The sequence below is a fragment of the Stomoxys calcitrans genome, chromosome 3 (assembly GCF_963082655.1).
Source record: "Stomoxys calcitrans chromosome 3, idStoCalc2.1, whole genome shotgun sequence".
NCBI lineage: Eukaryota > Metazoa > Arthropoda > Insecta > Diptera > Muscidae > Stomoxys > Stomoxys calcitrans.
This window is the reverse complement of record NC_081554.1, coordinates 56,555,580-56,576,708: the sequence shown is the minus strand read 5'-3', so window position 1 is coordinate 56,576,708 and position 21,129 is coordinate 56,555,580. Positions and strand designations below refer to the sequence as shown.

Sequence of the window (21,129 nt, the reverse complement as noted above, 5' to 3'; positions counted from 1 at the left end):
CGCGAATGGAGCAATCGTGTTGGTGTTGACGTCGCGGAGGACAAAACCGTGACAATTTTGCTCAAGGGCAACTTGTCGCGGAATCGTCCACCCACGATTCGATCTGGTAGAGCTAGCATCAGGAATGTAGCACTCGTCAAATATCTGGGAGTGACTGTTTCGGAGAGAATTTGTTTCCTGGTCCATTTGGATCGGGTGAAGGAGAAGATGACTAGAGTAGCCGGTATGGTTAAGCGTGTTCTGAGAAGCGATTGGGGTCTTAGTCGTCGCGCTGTTCGGTCCATATATGGTGGTCTATTTGTTGCTTGCGCAACTTATGGAGCGCCTGTATGGCACGGAATTGCTGCGACTGTCTTAGGACAAAAGAAGATCCTCTCTTGTCAGAGGGTGGCAATGGTGGCTTGTTTGCCTGTGTGCAGGACTGTTTCAACAGATGTTGCTTGGCGCGCCCCCGCTTGATTTACTCGTGAGTTACATGGCCGTTCTGTATAGTGTGAAGAAGGGAATTCCATTAGTGCGTGAGGATTGGCTCACCACTTCGGAGCTTGCAGATGGGGATATTAGGCAGCTCAAGACAATCCTTTTGGAGCGTCTTGATGATAGGTGGAGGACTAGATGGACGAACAGTGACAATGGTCGGGTGACTTACGAATTTATTCGTGACGCGGCGTTCGTACGAGACCGCCCGGACTTTGGCTTCGGCCTAAGTATGGGCTTCATACTGACGGGACATGGTTCCTTTAATGCATTTTTGCATCAGAGGAACTTGTCCGCGACTGATTTGTGCGACTGTGGGAGACCTGAGGACTGGAGACATTTACTGGCAGAATGCCCGTACTATGCAGATATTAGAGATTTAGGCGCGATGGGGATTAGCGAGGCGGTGTGGGATTTCAGTAGGGCCCCTGAGGCCGAGACGACTGTTGCAAGGCTGGCCACCTTTTTCCGCGAAGTATTTCTTAGGAGGCGGACTAGACTTAGTGGAGGGATGAATATATGCAAGTTATCCATAACGAAGTGTTGCTGTGCTGGTGCGACTGTGTGATTTGGTGCTGCGCATGACATGGCCTGGTACCTGCCTTGCCCATGTTGATGCAGCGGTGTTTGCCCATTGTCACCCGTGAGGGGGGCCGCGTTGATTGTAAAGTCCCATGTTGACGCTGATATATGTGGCGTAGCCCGTGAGGGCTGCCGTGTCCTGTTTGTGTTTGTGTATATCGTCCCGTTGTATGTTTGATGCATACTTTTGTATGCTGGCTGTAGGTCGGCTTAGGGCGATTTTTCTCATTCAGGTGACCAGTCCGGAACTGTTTGGAGTTCAACTGGTAGTAGTCTTTTAAGGCTACGAAGTCTGACCGGAGACTTTAATCTGGTACCACGGGTGTCAGGAGCCCCTGGAACTTTGGTTCCAGCCTGACAATGGTGAGGCCCCAGTGGGCAGCAACGTGGTGGCTGTGGTTTGTACCCAAATCGCGGGTAGAGCATAAGCTCGGCGTGGAGTTGCGTTTTCAACCGGGTGCCGTGACCCATAGATCGGAAGGAGTTTTAGGTAGTGCTCCGCTCCTAATCAAGGAGGTGAACACGTCCAAATACGTGGGATCAAATTGGTACTCATGTGTGGGTTACCACATGTGGGGGCGTTGGTAGACGCATTGTATTCACCCTTGGGCCTTGGGTCTTGGGCTTCGCAGGTTTGGGCCGTGATGGCAGGTATCTGTGTAAAACTCGCCATTCGCGTCCTGGTTGTTATTGGCCTGATCAGTTTGCTGTATGTAAAGATTTTTACACTCAACGTACTCGCGTTAACACCACACCACAGCACGCATTCCTTGATCGCACGAAACTCTGCCGGCAGAACCAGTTTAGGGTCAGACAATCGAGGCCGAGGGAAACCGAGCTATTTTCCAACCAAGGACTACGCGCCATAAGTTGTTCGTCCTTCATTTTCCAAACTTTAAGGAGACATAGGTATTAGGGACCCTCTCAACCCTTCACTGGTATGCCGCTATCAGCATGCGTACTCAAAGGGTCTACTCTAGTGTCCTTCCTTATGTGGTTGACCATAATAGGGTCGGAGAGTCGAGGCCGAGGAAAATCGAGCTATTCTCTAGCCATAGGACTACACTCCAATAAGTCTCTCGTCCTTCATTTTGAAGACTTTGAGGCGAGATATGTATTAGGAACCGTTTCGATCCTTCGCTGGTATTCGACTATCAGCCTGCGTACTCTAAGGGTCGGTCGGTTGATAGTCCCCTTCATGATATGGTTGACTAAATCGAGAGAAATTCGGGTGTGGCGACTTTAGTTTGTCGGCTTTCTTGGACAAAGAAGGAACTTTTGGAAACCACCATAGAGCAGAGATTAGCATGTGCGCCTATGACGCTGAAAGACTGGGTTTGAATCCTAGCTAAAGCAACAGAAAAAACTTGTCTGCCATGGTTATGCCCTCCTAATGCTGGCGACATTTCTAAGGTACTATGTCATGTAAAAACTTCTCCCCAAAGAGGTGCCGTTCACGCCGTTCAAACTCGGCTATAAAAAGCAGGCCCCTTATCACTAAGCTTAAACTTAGTGATAAGGGGCCTCTTTTTGAGATTTTTGCCTCTATTCCGTAATGAGATGTTCATGGGCAAATTTGAAAATAGATCTCAGTCCCTGGGTTCTCAATGAAGACCCCCAGGTAGAGCAGACAAAATATCGATGGCACTATTGATACTATCGATATTTTGTTTTTTTGCGTGAATATCGATTAACATTTTTCCGATAAATACTATCGGAAAAATGTCAATTCTACTAAATACAGATCTCAGTCCCTGGGTTCACAATGATGACCCCCAGGTAGAGCTGGCAAAATATCGATGGCACTATTGATACTATCGATATTTAATTTTTTGCGTGAATATCGATTGACATTTTTCCGATAAATACTATCGGAAAGTTAAATTTTGTGCAAAATTAGACAAAAATAAGTGATTCGACTCTGAATGTAATGTTTTATAAATCGATTTCCAGATTTTTACATCTCATTTTCGTTTGGGACAAGGTGATGGGAAATAAACACTGGTATCGATACTATCGATATTCATTATTAAAACTATTGAAAATATCGAATCTTGCGATTATCGATAGTTTGCCAGCTCTACACCCAGGTCCATTATGTCCTCTAGCTTTTATCCATCTGGGTTCTCAATGTAGACCCCCAGGCCCACTCTGTCCTCCAGTTTTGATCCATCTGTGTAGCATGAACTTCCAGATGGCAATACCAGAGTTCCGTCAATCCAAGACCGTGCCGCTGGCAGCAGTGCATCACACTCGACCTCAAGTGACGTCTCAGGCGTCCGACCGAAAACCTCTTCCATTCCTTCCAGTCTTGCTATCGTCGTCTCGATTATATCGCGATGGTGTTAAATGCTCCTATCCTTTATCCTATCACCCATTGCCTTAAGTCTTATAGCTGCAGAGGTTGCTTCACACTTCATTTGTAAAGCTATGGGTCGGATATCTAGAATAGAACATGAGCTTTAACATAACCCCACAAAATATAGTCTTAATGCGTTAAATCGCACGTTATAGGCGGCCAATTGACCGATCCTGAACGTGAAATAAAATGTTCACCCAACTAGCCTCTCAATACGTCAATTGTTTCGTGTGCTGTGTAGCATGTGGTACCGTCTTTTTGATACCTGATGTCATGCAAGTCAAGCTCTTGCATTTTGGGCAAAATGAAAGTTGGATATCATCTCACGGTAGCGCTCACTATATTTGAAGAAGTACGGTCCAATGAAGCCACTAGCCCAAAAACAACACCAAACTGTGACTTTTTTTCAAGGCATTTGTAGTTCTTGCAATGCGTTTGGCTGATCTTCACTCCAAAATCGAAAATTCTGCTTATTTACGTAACCATTGAGCCAAAAACGAGCTTCGTCGTAAAATGGAAGAAGCGCGCGATGAACGTTCTTGACAGAGCACGCCTTAAACCAGTGTTGTCAAAAAAATAATACCTTTATATGGTGCCCAAAATCTGTGAGCCTACTCTGCACGCTCATGAATGGGACATTTCCTGTCCGAGATTACTCCTAAGTATTTAACCTTGTCAGATTTTGAAATCGTTTGAGGAAACGTGGTGCGTCAAATTGGCCCACCTTTTTCTTCCTCGTGAACAGGCAGATTTCAGTTTTTTTGAGTTATCATTGAGACCCCTACATCTGGGTGAATTGGCTAAGTAAACAAATTTTGACAGAACTTCTCATACATCAAAATTGACAACAAAACTTTCCATAGCAAAGAAATTTTGATAAAATTTCCCATAACAAAGAAATGTTGATAAAATTTCCCATAGCAATGAAATTTCAACAAAATTTTCCCTAGCAAAAAAGTTTTTAAAAAATTTCCCATGGCACGAAATTTTGAAAAAATTTCACATGGCAATGCCATTTTAAAAAAATTTCCCATTTCCATTAAATTTCAACAAAATTTCCCATACCAAAGAAATCTTAACAAAATTTTTCAATGTAATGAAATTCCGCTGGGAAGGAAATTTTGACAAAATTTCCCATGACGAAGTAATTTTAACAAATTTCCCCTTAACTAGGAAATTTTAACAAAATTTCCCTTAGCAAGGGTATTTTGACAAAATAAAAATGAGTTTGAGGTGTTTTTCTTCCATAGATACGCTAGGCCTTTATTTATTTTTCAAACATCCTGTTTTGTCATTCTCACATTTTTTCCACATTTCTTATTGCCCTTTTTAAGTCTACATGAGGAGTGACGGTCTGTTTTCGCCTCATTCACTATTTGTTTGTTTGGCATTTATATTTATTTGAGCTTTTCATTATCCTTGTTTGGCCAGAAAGAAATCTTTGAGTCCTGAATTCTTAATTCCCACAGTGATTGTTAAACAATACAGAGATAGAAAAACACACACATATTAACTTTCACACACTTGCACTACTATGTGTACAACGCATGTTACGTGCAGGCCAGCTGGAACCAACCGAGACTCATATCATCATGTTTTATGTGCAGCATATGATGCAAGTGTGTGTAGAGCAAAAGCAAAAAAAAAAAACACCCTCATAGTTGTTGACACTCTGACCGTTAAGGTCCTTACGGTTCCTTAAAATAACAATGCCACTTTTTTCAGCTAAGTAAAGGACACATAGGAAAACACTAAGAAAATACGTGCTGGAGTGAATAGAAAACCCGGAAAAAACACAAATGTTGTCATACAGTTACAAGGCTGGGCCATGGTGTCTTGGTTACTTCTTCCCTTCCCTTGGACCATCCCACTTACATTGTAACACTTTTATGCCTTATTCTGTTAGACAAACCTTAAAGGATTCATTTTTTCTCCTGTTTCCATCTCCTTGTTATGCGTTACGAGCAAATGGTCTTGTTGGTGATTGTAGCCCTCTTGGCTCATTTCTCCTTTAGCATTGTCCTTCTTCGCCTTTATAGTTTATGGCTAAGAACAGTGTATTTATGGAAGTTAACCAAGTTGGAAATTTTTTCCAATGACTGTGTTTCGTTTCTTGCTGGGTTATTGCTTGTGGGACACAAACATCAACGGAACAATTGTAAAGTAGAGTAAATAAATTGTTATAGTCATTCAGGGATAGAAACAATGTTTAACAGGGAATGATCCAAAGTTTTGGCAAGTTTGTCCAATAAAATAAAGAAATAGAATGAAAGTTAAATTGAATCATAAACATGGGAAAAAAACCTGTTACGAAATACATTCTTATAGGAATTTTGCAAGAAAATTTATTACAATCGAAAAAAAATTGTCTCAGTTTTAGGAAATTTTGTTTAAAATTTAGTAAATTTTGCCTTAATTTTAGGAATTTTATCTTAAATTTAGGAAATTTGGTTTTAAATTTAGGTAATTTTTTCTTAAATTTAGGAAATCTTGTTTAAACTAGTTTGCTGGGAATATTGCTAAAAGTTTGTAAAAGTTTCTTTGCTATGGGAAATTTTTTCAAAATGTCTTTTCTAAGGGAAATTTTTTGAGAATTTCTTTATGGGAAATTTGTTTAAAATTTCTTTGCTGTGAAAAATTTAATTTAAATTTGTGAGATATGGGAACTGTCGTCAAAATTTTTAAAGTTTTGAAAATTTTACTAACATTTCTTTGCTATGGGAAATTTTATAAAAAGTTCTTTGCTATGGGGAATTTTGTCAAAATGTTTTTTTTTTGTGGAATTTTTTTTGGGAATTTCTTTGTTATCGTAAATTTTATTAAAATTTCTTTGCTGTGAAAAATATTATTAAAATTTTTGAGTTATGGGAAATTTCGTCAACATTTTTAAGGTATGGGAAATTTTGTCGAAATGTCTTTGATGTAAAAATTAGGCAAACATTTTTAAGCCAATGCAAATTTTGGAGTAAATTCTTTTGCTTATTCAAATTTTACCAAAATACCTTTGCTAAAGGAAATTTTGTTAAAACTATTTGGTTATGGGAAATTTTGTCAAAATTTTTTTAACTATGGGAAGTTTTGTTAAAATTTTTTTTCTATGGAAGAATTTGAGCAATTAATGGGATGCTTGATTTGAGACCTTTGCATTTGCATTTGAGACCTTTGCATAAGAACTGACCTCAGACTGAGGCAGTCAGTGATATGGCGCTACTCAGATATCGGACCTTTGTTCTACGGAAGGCGTGTGACGAATACATGGAATTGGCGACTCCATGGACTATGTGCTGGGCGGATCTTTCTTCCATGGCGATCCACGGGTTGTTTTTTGGCTAGTGACCTTTGGGCTTTGCAAATGCAAATTTGCCCATGAACATTCCATTAAGGAACAGGGTCAAATTTCTCATATATCAATGAGTTTTCTCCGATTCAAGTTTAAGATCACTGATAAGGGGCCTACTTTTATAGCCGAGTCCGAACGGCGTGCCGCAGAGCGACACCTCTTTAGGGAGATATTTTTACATGGCAAATTACTTCACAGATGTCGCCAGTGTTAGGAGGATATAACGACCGCTGAAAATCTTTTTCTGCTGGTCTCGCCAGGATTCGAACCCAGGAGTTCAGCATCATAGGCCGACATGCTAACCTCTGTGCTACGGTGGCTTCCGCTAGAACTTTGCACGAACTCTTTTTTTGTCCATAGGCAGGTTATGTTCGAAGATGGGCTACGTCGGACTATATCTTGACATAGCCCCCCATATAGTAGACCGATCTCCAGATTTATGGTCTTAGTCTCATTTTTACCTGAAATCCGGCACAACGCCTTGACGTGTTGAGATCCCCCACAATCTTGCTGAATTTGGTCCAAACCGGTCCATTTCTTAACATAGCCCCCATATAGCCCCGCCAAGTGCATCACACGATTGGGACATCTATAAGGCTAAGCTAATAAAATATAAGGGCGAGAAGAGCCTGGGTGGAATTTTGTCGTTCCGTGGAGGATACATCTGAGGCCTCTGGGCTAAGGAAGATTCTGTCCTCTATACCTACTACGGTGGGGTATATTCAGACGGCGGAGAATGTATGTCTAGAGAGAAAACACTACTCGGTGATACACATTTCCCGGGAAATTCTACAAAGGACAACGTGGCGCCAGTAGAGGTTGTCACTGGTATACATTCGTCGGAGTTTATTAGGGATATTTGAGCCGAAAATCCTTTGGGCGATAAGAAGTTCCAACTCCTTTAAGTCGCCAGGCCCTGATGATGTATCAACGGTTGAATTACAAGTTGTGTCTAATAGACTGGTTCCTTGGCTTAGGAAGATATACTCTGCTTGTATCAGCATGCCATATATACCAGTGGGATGGAGGGACACGAAGGTCATTTTCATTCCGAAAGCTGAAAAACCGTACCACATGAAGGTGAAAGATTTTCGTCTCTCGTTGTCAAGGAATATACAACGGTAGCATTTCTTGACATTGAAGGTGCTTTCAATAATGTAAAACCGACGTCAATCATGAAGCAGTTAGAGTTTCTAGGCATTAACTCTACCATACGAAAGTTTATTAATAACTTACTTACTGTGGATCTAAAAAAATGGGTCAGCAGAGGAACTCAACAAGGAGGTGAACTGTCTCCTCTACTTTGGAATATAGCATTTTTCTCTGGAAGAAAAAGGTGTAAAAAGGGTCGCGTATGCTGATGACGTGGCAATTGCGGTAAGGGGAAAGTTTCCCAGCACTCTAAGAGTGCTCTATGTACAACAGCGAAGTAAGAAATAAGTAGTTCTTTTCAGCAATACAAGTTGCCCACAGTGGCACATGTCTCCTTGGGAGGAGGGAATGTTCTACTTACAGAGAACGCAAAATACCTGGATGTTTTGCTGGATAGGAAATTGAACATCAAATCCAACATTTTGGAAAGAATATGAAAGGCAACTCTTGACCTATACACCTGCAAGAGAGCCATTGGCAATGTTGAGGGCTTAGACCGCGTGACATGCATTGGGTATATACTGCAGTTGTCTGACCTATAATGCTATATGGTTGTTGTTATTGTAGCAGTTTGTTGTATTCTATCTTTCGTCTTCTTGATTCTATTGAGTGTCAAGATCCTGGAACTCTGCGACTTATATGGGCTACGTCAAGAGGGATCTGGGACTGAGTCGAGTGGTCCCTGGTCATAATCCGGACATACATCTTGCACGTCGGCATCAATCTTTGATCTTTAGAAGTTGCGGCGGCTGCATTTAGCGGAACGTAATTGAGAATTTCTCCAGGGGCAAGGGGAGGCGATCTTTCTCCAAGGACTACATTCACCCGGTAGCTATTTACCACATTTGCTACCGTGTCTGCATGAATGTTGTTCAGACCCGCTTGATATGCCGCTTGATCTAGAGGTTTTCTCTTGTAGCGCTGAACCTCACGCTCTAGATCATGTAGATCTACCTTAAGGCTTCTGGGCGGTGGATATCTATCCACAAGATGATGATTTGGATGGTCTCTGCGATAACGGCCCAAAAGGTATTGCTTAGACAGCATGCAGTTATATTTACTCTTTGGTAGGATCTTTGTCTCCTGATGGAGATGGTTCATATGAGAACTGAGCAGACAGACCGTCGCAGTTCGGAGGACGGCATTCTGACAGATCTGAATATTATTCCACTGCTTGTCACAGAGCTGACGAGACCACACTGGCGCTACATAACTTACCACAGACCGACCAATTGCTTTGTATGTGGTCAACAAGGTTTCTTTGTCTGCACCCCAAGTGCTGCCGGCAAGTGACTTGAGGATCTTGTTTCTTTTTCTGAAAATGTGTAAGAGCTGTCTTATGTGACGCCAAATATTTTGGGACATTTGATGGTCGGAATCATTTCTCCATCGATTATCACAGCTGTCAGCTCAGCATTCACCTCACGCGTATTTGTAGTGAACAATGTGGCTGAGGATTTGGTGGCAGATATCTTCAGACTTCTTGCAGCAAAATATGAGGCTAGTTCGTTGAGGTAGAAGTTCAACCTATCGCAGATGGGCATCAGGCCCTCCACCCATTGATGGGCCATGATCCTACAATCAACCACATATGAAACGTTCTTTATGCCGTCTCGGGGAGGATGGAATGAAGAATAAGTAGAGGTTAATCTGCGGTGATATCACCCCGACTTGTTTCACTCTACGGTGCTTCGACTTCTTATCCCTAAATTCCACAAATGACTGGCGATCACACAGATAATTCGCGACCCAGCGTTTCAGGCCCTGCTGGAGGGACGTGTTGGCGATGTCCTCAAATAGGAGGACCGTCCTTTCACATGGACTGGGCTGATTGAAGCCACGGCAAATGTGTGCGGTGATGGCATGCAAAGCAGCTGTTGTACTATGCAGTCTTCGGAATCCATGTTGATGCTACTGGTGAGAGAAGGGAGATCGGTCAGTAGCGGGATCACTATGCCCACTTTCCAGATATCGGGAACTATAAGAGTGTTCAAAGACAAGTTGAGCACAGTAGTAAGGTACTCAACTTCAGATTCTTCAGCATCAGTGTAGAGAAGAAATTTTTCAACGATTCGTTTCTGTAAGAATTTTTTTCAATATTTCATTTCCAAAACTCCCATTGTGCTTTCAAGCCATAATTATTACCCATTGGCCATAAAAGGCCATTAAATCATTTATAAATTTCAACTAGGGCTAACCCAACTCCTCTAACCGCTGCCATATGCCAAAAGCCCTTTTTCTTCATACGATCCTTTAATTTGACCATAAATCGTTGGCCACCAATAGGTGGTGGTTATTTTTGATGGTGGTGTTAGTGGCGATGCAAGTGCTAAATTATGTTATAAATCGTTCATAATAAAAACACTTAATAATACATTTTTTTGTGATTCATGATATAACAGTTCCCCCTCCCCTTTTTGGTTGAGTTTTCATTTTTGCAGTAATAAAAAAAAAAAAATAAAATAAAATTATGGTTGGACTTTTTTGTATGGTGTCATAAAGTGAAACCTAAACACGACCATTCGGAAAGTCTTCCTTAAAGAAACATAAATCTGTGTCATAATGTTGTTGTTAAACAACTTCAGGCAGATGGATGGATGGATGGCTGGTCAAGATGTGCTGCCATGGAGTTAAAGTTGCGTTGAGTGAAGCAAAGTGAAATGGCCAAGATGGATGAATGAGATAAAAATTTGCTAAACGTGAGCAGTAAATGAAGAGGAAAAATAAAAATTTTAGGAAAAATTGAAATAAAATGGGGTAAGAGGAGGCAATCATGGTCTTTAGGTTTACTAAAAGTTTGCCAAAACCCCTTTAACTTGAAATTTGTACCGTTTTGTTTTTCCATTTCTTTCTAATGAACTTTAAGATCTTTCATTTCCTCCTTTTCAACATCAGTTTAATGTGCAAAGCCTGACCTGTTAATCCGAAAGCCTTGCACAGCAATTATGCTGCTGCTGGTGTTGGTGCTACTGCCTGTTGTTCTCTTAAGTACATAATCCCATTATGGCTTCATTCCCAGTGTTTTAATGTGGTCTTGGAATGCTGGGATTTTTGTATTAATGGCCGGTGGTTAGGCAACACATAATGAAATGTTCTTAAGAGAACACCAGTTTACAAAAGCCAAAAGGATTTTACAACCAAGCCCAATGAAATACCACATGAAATCGATTTTCAGAATATGAACGAAAAGAAAAGAACTAAGACTAATTTCACTCCATTCGGATAAGAATTGCGCCTTGTAGGGGCTCAAGAAGCAAAATCGGGAGATCGGTTTATATGGGAGATGTATCAAGCAGTAGATCGATTCAGACCATATTGGACACGTATGTTGAAGGTTATGGAAGAAGACGTTGTACAAAATTTCTGCCAAATCTGATGAGAATTGCGCCCTCTAGTGGCTCAAGAAGTCAAAATCCCAGATCGGTTTATATGGTAGCTATATTAGGTTATGAACCGATTTGCGCCATACTAAGCACAGTCGTTAAAAGACATGACAAAATACCTCATGCAAAATTTCAGCCAAATCGGATGAGAATTGCGCCCTCCAGCGGCTCAAGAAGTCAAAACCCAAGATCAGTTTATATGGCAACTATACCGAGTTATGAACCGATTTGAACCATATTTAGCACAGTTGTTGGAAGTGATACCAAAACACCAGTTGCAAAATTTCAGTAAAATCGGACGAGAATTGCGCCCTCTAAAGGCTCAAGAAGTCAAGAACCAAGATCGGTTTATATGGCAGCTATATCAAAACATAGACCGATTTGGCTAATTTACAATCCCACCGACATACACTAATAGAAAGTATTTGTGAAAAATTTCAAGCGCCTATCTTTACTCCTTCGAAAGTTAGCGTGCTTTTGACAGATGGACGGACGGACATGGCTCGACTTTAAATGTCATGACGATGAAGAATATATCGTTTATGGGGTCAAGGTTAAGGATCCTCCCAAAAACCCATTGGCAGTGGCTCAGTGAGATTATCGATGATGTGTAAACCACAATCCCGGCCGACTTGGGATAACTATGACCACCACACAAGCTGGAACTTTGAGCTCCGGCTTGTGTGGTGTCCATCGTTATCACGGAAAGCAAAGCTGAAGGCCACCAGGCGTATCCACAGGTTGTGGATAATGGAAAGCTTCGTATTTATGCGGAGTAGCCGCAAATGCAGCCGCTGGCAGTCAGGTTGCACTGGCCCTTAATTAAATACTGAGTGCCAATGATAACGAGGCGAGTTATTGGCGCCTTCAAATAACCAATGGCCAACAATGGCCAAGACTTTAAATCGAGATATCGGTCTATATGGCAGCTATATCTAAATCTTAACCAATATGAGCCAAATGAAAGAAAGATGTCGAAGAGCCTAGCACAACTCACTGTCCCAAATTTCAGCAAAATCTGATAATAAATGCTCCTTTTATGGCCCCAAAACCTTAAATCGAGACATCGGTCTATATGGTAGCTATATCCAAATCTGGACCGATCTAGGCCAAACTACAGAAAGATGTTGAGGGGCCTAACACAACTCACTGTCCCAAATTTCGGCGACATCGGACAATAAATGGGCCATTTATGGGCCCAAGACCTTGAATCGAGAGATCGGTCTATATGGCAGCTATATCCAAATCTAAACCAATATAGACCAAATTGCAGTAAGATGTCGAGGGGCGTAACATAACTCACTGTCCCAAATTTCAGCAAAATCGGATAATAAATGCTCCTTTTATGGCCCCAAAACCTTAAATCGGGAGATCGGTCTATATAGCAGCCATATCCAAATTTGGACCGATCTAGGTCAGATTGCAGAAAGATGTTTAGGGGCGTAACACAACTCACTGTTCAAAATTTCGGCGAAATCGGACAATAAATGCGCCTTTTATGGGCCAAAAACCTTAAATCGAGAGATCGGTCTATATGGCAGCTATATCCAAATCAGAACCGATTTGGGCCAAGTTGTATAAAAATATCGAAGAGTCTAACACAACCCACCGTCCCAAATTTCGGCGACATCGGACAATAAATGCGCCTTTTATGGGCCCAAAACCTTAAATCGAGAAATCGGTCCATGTGCCAGCTATATCCAAATCAGGACCGATTTGAGCCAAATTGAAGAAGGATGTCGAAAGGCCTAACACAACTCACTGTCCCAAATTTTTGGCGACATCGGACATTAAATGCGCCTATTATGGGCCAAAAACCTTAAATCGAGACATCGGTCTATATGGCAGCTATATCCAAATCTGAACCGATCGAAGCCAAATTTCAGATAGATGTCGGGGGGGCCTAACACAACTCACTGTCCCAAATTTCGGCGACATCGGACAATAAATGCGCCATTTATGGGCCAAAAACCTTAAATCAAGAGATCGGTCTATGTTAGCTATATCCAAATCTGGACCGAACTAGGCCAAATTGCAGAAAGATGTCGAGCGGGTTAACACAACTCACTGTCCGAAATTTCGTCAATATCGGACAATAAATGCTCCTTTTATGGCCCCAAAACCTTAAATCGAGAGATCGGTCTATATGGCAGCTATATCCAAATCTGGGCCGATCGGAGCCAAATTGCAGAAAGATGTCGGGGGGACCGAACACAACTCACTGTCCCAAATTTCAGCAAAATCGGATAATAAATGCGCCTTTTATGGCCCCAAAACCTTAAACCAAATCTGGACCGATCGGGGCCAAATTGCAGATAGATGTCGGAGGGACCGAACACAACTCACAGTTCCTAATTTCAGCAAAATCCGATAATAAATGTGGCTTTTATGGGCCTTAGACCCTAAATCGGCGGATCGGCCTATATGGGGGCTATATTAAGATATTGTGCGATATAGCCCATCTTCGAACTTAACCTGCTTATGGACTAAAATATGAATATGTGCAAAGTTTCAGCTCAATATCCCTATTTTTAAAGACTGTAGCGTGATTTCAACAGATAGACGGACAGACATGGCTAGATCGTCTTAGATTTTTTCGCTGATAAAGACTATATATACTGTATAGGGTCGGAAAAGGATATTTCGATGTGTTGCAAACGGAATGACAAAATGAATATACCCCCATCCTTCGGTGGTGGGTATAAAAATGCTGTATACCTGTGTAACATAATTAACAGCCCACACTAGAACCATAACAGTTTAAAACTTAGTGTTGTTAGTATTTATTGTACCACTAGAGTATTTAGTGTTCTTTTTTTATACTACGATTAAATGCATTTTTTGCTTAACAACTAAGTTTAACACTTTGTCTGTTGTTTAATCATCACTGGAGGAGAAGTTCAAAAGCTGCAGCATCATCATTACCATCATCCGCAGGAAACTACACCACGACAGCAAAGCACAACCGACGACGACGACGATTATCCGCAACTATGGCAACAGTATTTTGTTTTGACATACGTACAGTGCGTGCAAGGCTACAAGGTGAGGCAAATGCAGGACTACAAATAACCAAATTTTCGACTAAATTTTCTTTAAAGACCAAATTGTCTAAAAATTGCCGCCAAAGACAAAATTCCTATGTATTGTCGAGTTACAATGTTCAGGGGCAATAGCTAAGGTTGAAAAGAGGGTACGAATATCAATGCACCCCATGCCACTATGGACATACACCTAAGTAAATAATCTGTTTGTTGTGCCCTCTCGGTGTTGTGAGACATTAAGTGTAGCATTAAATTTAGTAGATCTGGTGGCTGAGTCTTCATTGCGGCAGTGAGCCTCGAACAAGCCATCCTTTAGACTAGGTTGATTATTTAACATTAGATGGATTTTTAGAGCGTCGTCCACCAGACCAAAATACCATATATTGTTATAATTCCATGTATGGTGTTGTGGTCTGGTGGACGACACTTGAGCCAGTGCATAATAAAGGGTGATTTTTTTGAGGTTAGGATTTTCATGCATTAGTATTTGACAGATCACGTGGGATTTCAGACATGGTGTCAAAGAGAAAGATGTTCAGTATGCTTTGACATTTCATCATGAATAGACTTACTAACGAGCAACGCTTGCAAATCATTGAATTTTATTACCAAAATCAGTGTTCGGTTCGAAATGTGTTCATTCACCGTAACGTTGCGTCCAACAGCATCTTTGAAAAAATACGGTCCAATGATTCCACCAGCGTACAAACCACACCAAACAGTGCATTTTTCGGGATGCATGGGCAGTTCTTGAACGGCTTCTGATTGCTCTTCACTCCAAATGCGGCAATTTTGCTTATTTACGTAGCCATTCAACCAGAAATGAGTCTCATCGCTGAACAAAATTTGTCAAAATTTGAACACATTTCGAACCGAACACTGATTTTGGTAATAAAATTCAATGATTTGCAAGCGTTGCTCGTTAGTAAGTCTATTCATGATGAAATGTCAAAGCATACTGAGCATCTTTCTCTTTGACACCATGTCTGAAATCCCACGTGATCTGTCAAATACTAATGCATGAAAATCCTAACCTCAAAAAAATCACCCTTTACATGGTTTTAACACTCAACTTTTGCCTTGCTCTCTTTTTTTCCAAATTTTGGATTTGAAGTCAAAATCCCTGTCCAGCAAAAAACACAAATTTTTGACGATTTCAATAAAAAGAAAATTCTATTCTCCTAAGAAGACAGATGCCACTGTGGGTACCTTGTATCTCCTGCTGAATATGACAACTTCCATCTGAGACGAATTAACACCTAGACTATTTGAGTCCGCCAACTTTGTTGTGGTATTGAAAACTCTCTACAGGATATCCCTAAGAGTGCCGGGATACTTCCCCCTTAATCACAAAAGCTACATCATCAGCATACCCGAAGACAGTTACACCATGTACCCTTTATGAACCCATAGGAAGAATACTGTTAATGTAGTCCAATCTCCAGCTTATTTAAGAAGGTAATGAAAGGGTCTAACTGTACCAAATTCATCGGCCCATAAAAGGTGAATTTTTACCATTTAGGGACCTAAGAACTTAAATCGGGAGCTATATCCAAATAAAGACCGATCTTAACCATATAGGCCACGGATATCGAAGAGTTTAACAGGGCCTACTGCGCCAAATTTCAGCGAAACGGGGACCGGTCTATATGACAGCTATACGAGTATCTTAATATAGATCGATGTGGGTCATATTGATCCGGAATTTCGAAGAAAAGGGGCTAACACAGCGAAATCGAATAATAAACGTGCTTCTATGGTCACAATAACTTAAATCGATATATCGGATATATGTATATCTTAATCTGGACAATCTGTGCTGTATTGAACAGCGATGTCGAGGAGTCTTAAACAACTCACTGTGGTAAATTTTAGCGAAATCGGTTAATAAATGCGCCTTTTTTGGGCCTAAAACTTTAAATCGGGAGATCTGTATATAGCAGGTACATCCAAATATGGACCGATCTGGACTTGGATCTGGAGATTGGAGTATATGGGTGATATATACAAATCTAGACCGATCTGAGCCGTATTGAATTGGGATGTCGAAGAGCCTACCACAACTCGCTTTCACAAATTTTAGCGAAATCGGTTGATATCTGCGCCTATTGTGGACCCAAGATCGTAAATGGAGAGATTGGCCTATATGACAGTTATCTCGAAATATAGACCGATCTAAACCATACGAATATCGAGGGGCAACTCATTGCGCCTAATTTCAGCAAACTCAGTCAATAAATTCACTATTTTATGGACCTAAAACAGTAAATCGGGAAATCGGTAAATACGGAACGATCTGTGTCCTATTGAACAGGAATGTTGAAGAGCCTGGCACAACTCGGTTTCACAAATTTCAGCGAAATCCGACAAAAATGAGCTTATTAAAAGCCCAAGACCTTAAATCGAAAGAACGATCTGGGCCAAATCATACAATGATTTCGAAGGGCCTTACACATAAGCGAAGAAAGGACTATGGGCAGTGGGCTAAGCACCCCAAAGAAAAGTAACATCCCCCATCTCAAAGAATAAAAAAAAATTACAAAAATTTCTAAGTATTTGCCTTTTTAAAGGGTTTTAGCCGCCTTCAGAAAGCTAAACTGGCTTCGCTAATGACCTTACATAGCTCGCTGTCCCAAATTTCAGTAAAATCAGGCAATAAATGCGCCTTTTATGAGCTTAAGACGTAAAATCGAGAGTTCGGGCTATATGGCAGATATATTCAAATCTAGACAGATGCCTAGAGGCATAACACAACCCACTGTCACAAATTTCAGCGAAATCGGACAATAAATGGGGCTTTAATGGGGCTAAGACCGTAAATCGACAGATTGGTCTATATGGAGGCGATATCACCAAACAGAAAAGTAGACTGATATGGGACTAAAATGCACGCTATTTGGAGAAAGAATACGAAAATGATATCGAAAGTTGGCATAAAGTATCAGACGGCCGCCTCGCCCCCCACTAATAACATATGACAGAACATTTGTTCCATTAGCCGAACGCTAATGGATGAGGTTATGGACCGATTTGAACCATAAGCCCTCAGGGGGGCTTAAGCAGTCAAAATCCACGATCGGTTTATATGGCAGTTATATCAGGCTATGGTCAATTTGAAACATACTCAGCCAAATCGGATGAGAACTGCGCCCTCTAGTGGCTCAAGAAGTCAAGATCCTAGATCGGTTTATATGGCAGCTTTATCAAGTTATGAACCGATTTGAACCATACTTAACACAGTTGTTGGAAATCATAATAAACCATTTCGTGCAAACTTTCAGCCAAATCGGATGAGAATTGCGCCCTCTAGTGGCTCAAGAAGTCAAGATCCCAGATCGGTTTATATGGCAGCTATATCAGATTAAATGCCGATTTCAACCATACTTAGCACAGTCGTTGGAAGTCATTACAAAACACTTCATGCAAAACTTCAGCCAAATCGGATAAGAATTGCGCACTCTAGTGACCTAAGAAGTCAAGATCCCAGATCGGTTTATATGGCAGCTATATCAAGTTATGGGCCAATTTGATCCATAATTAGCACAGTCGTTGGAAATCATAACAAAACACTTAATGCAAATTTTCGGCCAAATCGGATGAGAATTGCGCCCTCTAGAGGCGCAAGAATTCAATATCCAAGACCGGTTTATATCGCAGCTATATCAAGTTATGGGCCAATTTAAACCATACTTAACCCTGTTCTTGGAAGTCATAACAAAATACTTCATACAAAATTTCAGCTAAATCGGATGAGAACTGCACCCTCTAGAGGCTCAAGAAGTCAAGATCCCAGATCGGTTAATATGGCAGCTATATCAGGTTATGGACCGATTTTACTCATATTAGGCACAGTTGTTGGAAGTCATAACAAAACGCGTCATGCAAAATTTCAACCCAAGCAGATGAGAATTGCGCCCTCTAGTGGCTCAAGAAATCAAGATCGAAAGTCGGTTTATATGGCAACTATATCGGGTTAAAGGTCGATTTGAACCATACTGAGCACAGTCGTTGGAAATCATAACAAAACACTTAATGCAAATTTTCGGCCAAATCGGATGAGAATTGCGCCCTCTAGTGGCGCAAGAATTCAATATCCAAGACCGGTTTATATCGCAGCTATATCAAGTTATGGGCCAATTTGAACCATACTTAGCCCAGTTCTTGGAAGTCATAACAAAATACTTCATGCGAAATTTCAGCCCTCTAGAGGCTCAAGAAGTCAAGATCCCAGATCGGTTAATATGGCAGATATATCAGGTTATGCACCGATTTTACTCATATTTGGAAAAGTTGTTGGAAGTCATAACAAACGCGTCATGCAAAATTTCGGCCAAATCGGAAGAAAACTGCGCCCTCTAGTGGCTCAAGAAGTCAAGATCCAAAATCGGCTTATAAGGCAGCTGTATCAGGTTATGGACCGAATTGAACCATACTTAGCACTGTCGTTGGTCATAAAAAGTCATAAAAAAAAACACTTCATGTGAAATTTCAGCCAAATCGAATGAGAATTGCGCCCTCTAGTGGCTCAAGAAGTCAAGATCCAAGATGTGTAAAGTCTAAAGCACCTAGCTTTACTGCTTCCAAAGTTACGGACGGACGATGTTCTAAGGAGTAAGGATCCGAACGAGCTATGCAGAAGGGCCGAAAGGGTCTTGCAAATGGCATATGGCATATGACTGGGCTAGACCCAGAGGTCTCAATGTTAGCCCAGAGAAGACTGAAATATGCCTGTTCACGAGAAGACGAAGCTGGGCCAATTTAACGCACCACGTTTCCTCAATAAGACGATGTCGATATCTGACAAGGTCAAATACTTAGGTGTTATCTTGGACAGGAAACTGAATTGGAAGTGTCACATTCAGGAGCGTACTGAGAAGGCTCCCAGATGTTGGGCAGTATGTAGATGGGCCGTAGGATCGAAATGGGGCCTGAACCCTAGGATAGTCCTCTGGCTCTATAGGAGCGTGATTAGACCAATATTTACCTACGCCAAAGTAGTTTGGTGGACTGCTATGGAGAAAAAGTGCAACATAAGGACCATACAACAGGTTCAGAGAACATGTTGTCTTGGCATAGGCGGAGCGATTAGGACCACGACCACTAGGCCACTGGACCCATTGACATACTGATTAAGTGTGAGGCAGCCACTGCGGCTATGAGACTTAAAGCGATGGGAGAATGTATTGAGGATGGGAGCAGCTCATACCATCGCGGTATAATCGAGGCGACGATAGGAAACCTGGAAGGAAGAGAAGAGGTTTCCAATCGGATACCTGAAATGAACCTTGAAGTCGAGTGCGAGGCACTGCTGCCATCGGCACAGTCTTGGATTGACAGAACCCTAGTATTGCCATCTGGAAGATCATGTTACAGGGATGGATCAAAGCTGGAGGACAGAGTGGGCCTGGGGGTTTAGATTGAGAACCCGTTCAGATACCTGAGATGAACCTTAAAGTCGAGTGCGAGGCACTGCTGCCATCGGCACAGTCTCGGATTGACGGTACCCTAGTATTGCCATATGGAAGATCATGTATAGCATGGATCAAAGCTAGAGGACAGAGTGGGCCTGGGGGTTTACATTGAGAACCCAGGGACTGAGATCTGTTTTAGACTGCCTGACCATAATACGGTCCTGCTGACGGAGATCCGGGCGATCACGGAATGCATGAAGTGGTGTGGTGCTAACGCGAGGACTTTGATTGTGAACTTCTTTACCGAGAGTAAAATTGTCATAAGGGCAACAGCAACCAGGATGGTAAGGTCACGAACAGTTTGGCAGTGTAAGAAGGTGATTAACGCCTTCTCTGAGGATGTCAGAATCTGCATCGTATGAGTGCCGGGCCATAACGGAGTAAGGGGAAAGGGCAGACGATTTGGCGGTGAAGACCAGAGGACTGCCGTCAATAAACTTGGTTAACCCGAAGCCTTTCGGGTCGACGCAGTCCGAGTTAAGGGTGTGGGCGACGAATGTGCATGCAACTTTGAGGAACAGTGAAACGGTCCGTAGGACGGCGAAAATCCTACGGGGGGATCCAGATCGTGAGAAGACGAGGCTATAACTGAAAGGAAGCAAGAAGGAGGTCAGTATAGCTCTGGGTATCATAACGGGACACATAGAACGACGAGCTCCCCTATGTAAAATCGGTGCGGTAAGTGATAGCATGTGTAGAGCATGTGGGGAAGATGATGAGACGTTGGAGCATATCCTTTGTCATGGCCCGGCTTTCGCGTACAACAGATACCGGTACATAGGTGGAGACACAATATCAGACATGAATCAACTTAGGAGAGTGGCATTGAAAACAATTAAGGATATTGTAAGTAGCACGGAATTTTCTTTTTATACCCTCCACCATAAGATGGGGGGTATACTAATATCGTCATTCTGTTTGTAACTTCTCGAAATATTCGTCTGAGACCCCATAAAGTATATATATTCTTGATTCGTCGCGACATTTTATGTCGATCTAGCCATGTCCGTCCGTCTGTCCGTCCGTCCGTCCGTCCGTCTGTCTGTCGAAAGCACGCTAACTTCCGAAGGAGTAAAGCTGGCCGCTTGAAATTTTGACAAATACTTCTTATTAGTGTAGATCAGTTGGTAATGTAAATGGGCCATATCGATCCATGTTTTGATATAGCTGCCATATAAACCGATCTTGGGTCTTGAATTCTTGAGCCTCTAGAGTGCGCAATTCTTATCCGATTGGAATGAAATTTTACACGACGTGTTTTGTTATGATATCCAACAACTTTTCCAAGTATAGTTCAAATCGGTCCATAACCTGATATAGC

At 41.8% G+C, this 21,129-nt stretch overlaps 1 protein-coding gene across 1 annotated transcript in view; it reads left to right on the top strand.

The window, feature by feature from the left end:
• Window positions 1-21,129, top strand: part of LOC106089703 (uncharacterized) — a 340,612-nt gene that overhangs the window by 222,064 nt on the left and 97,419 nt on the right. The window lies entirely within an intron of this gene.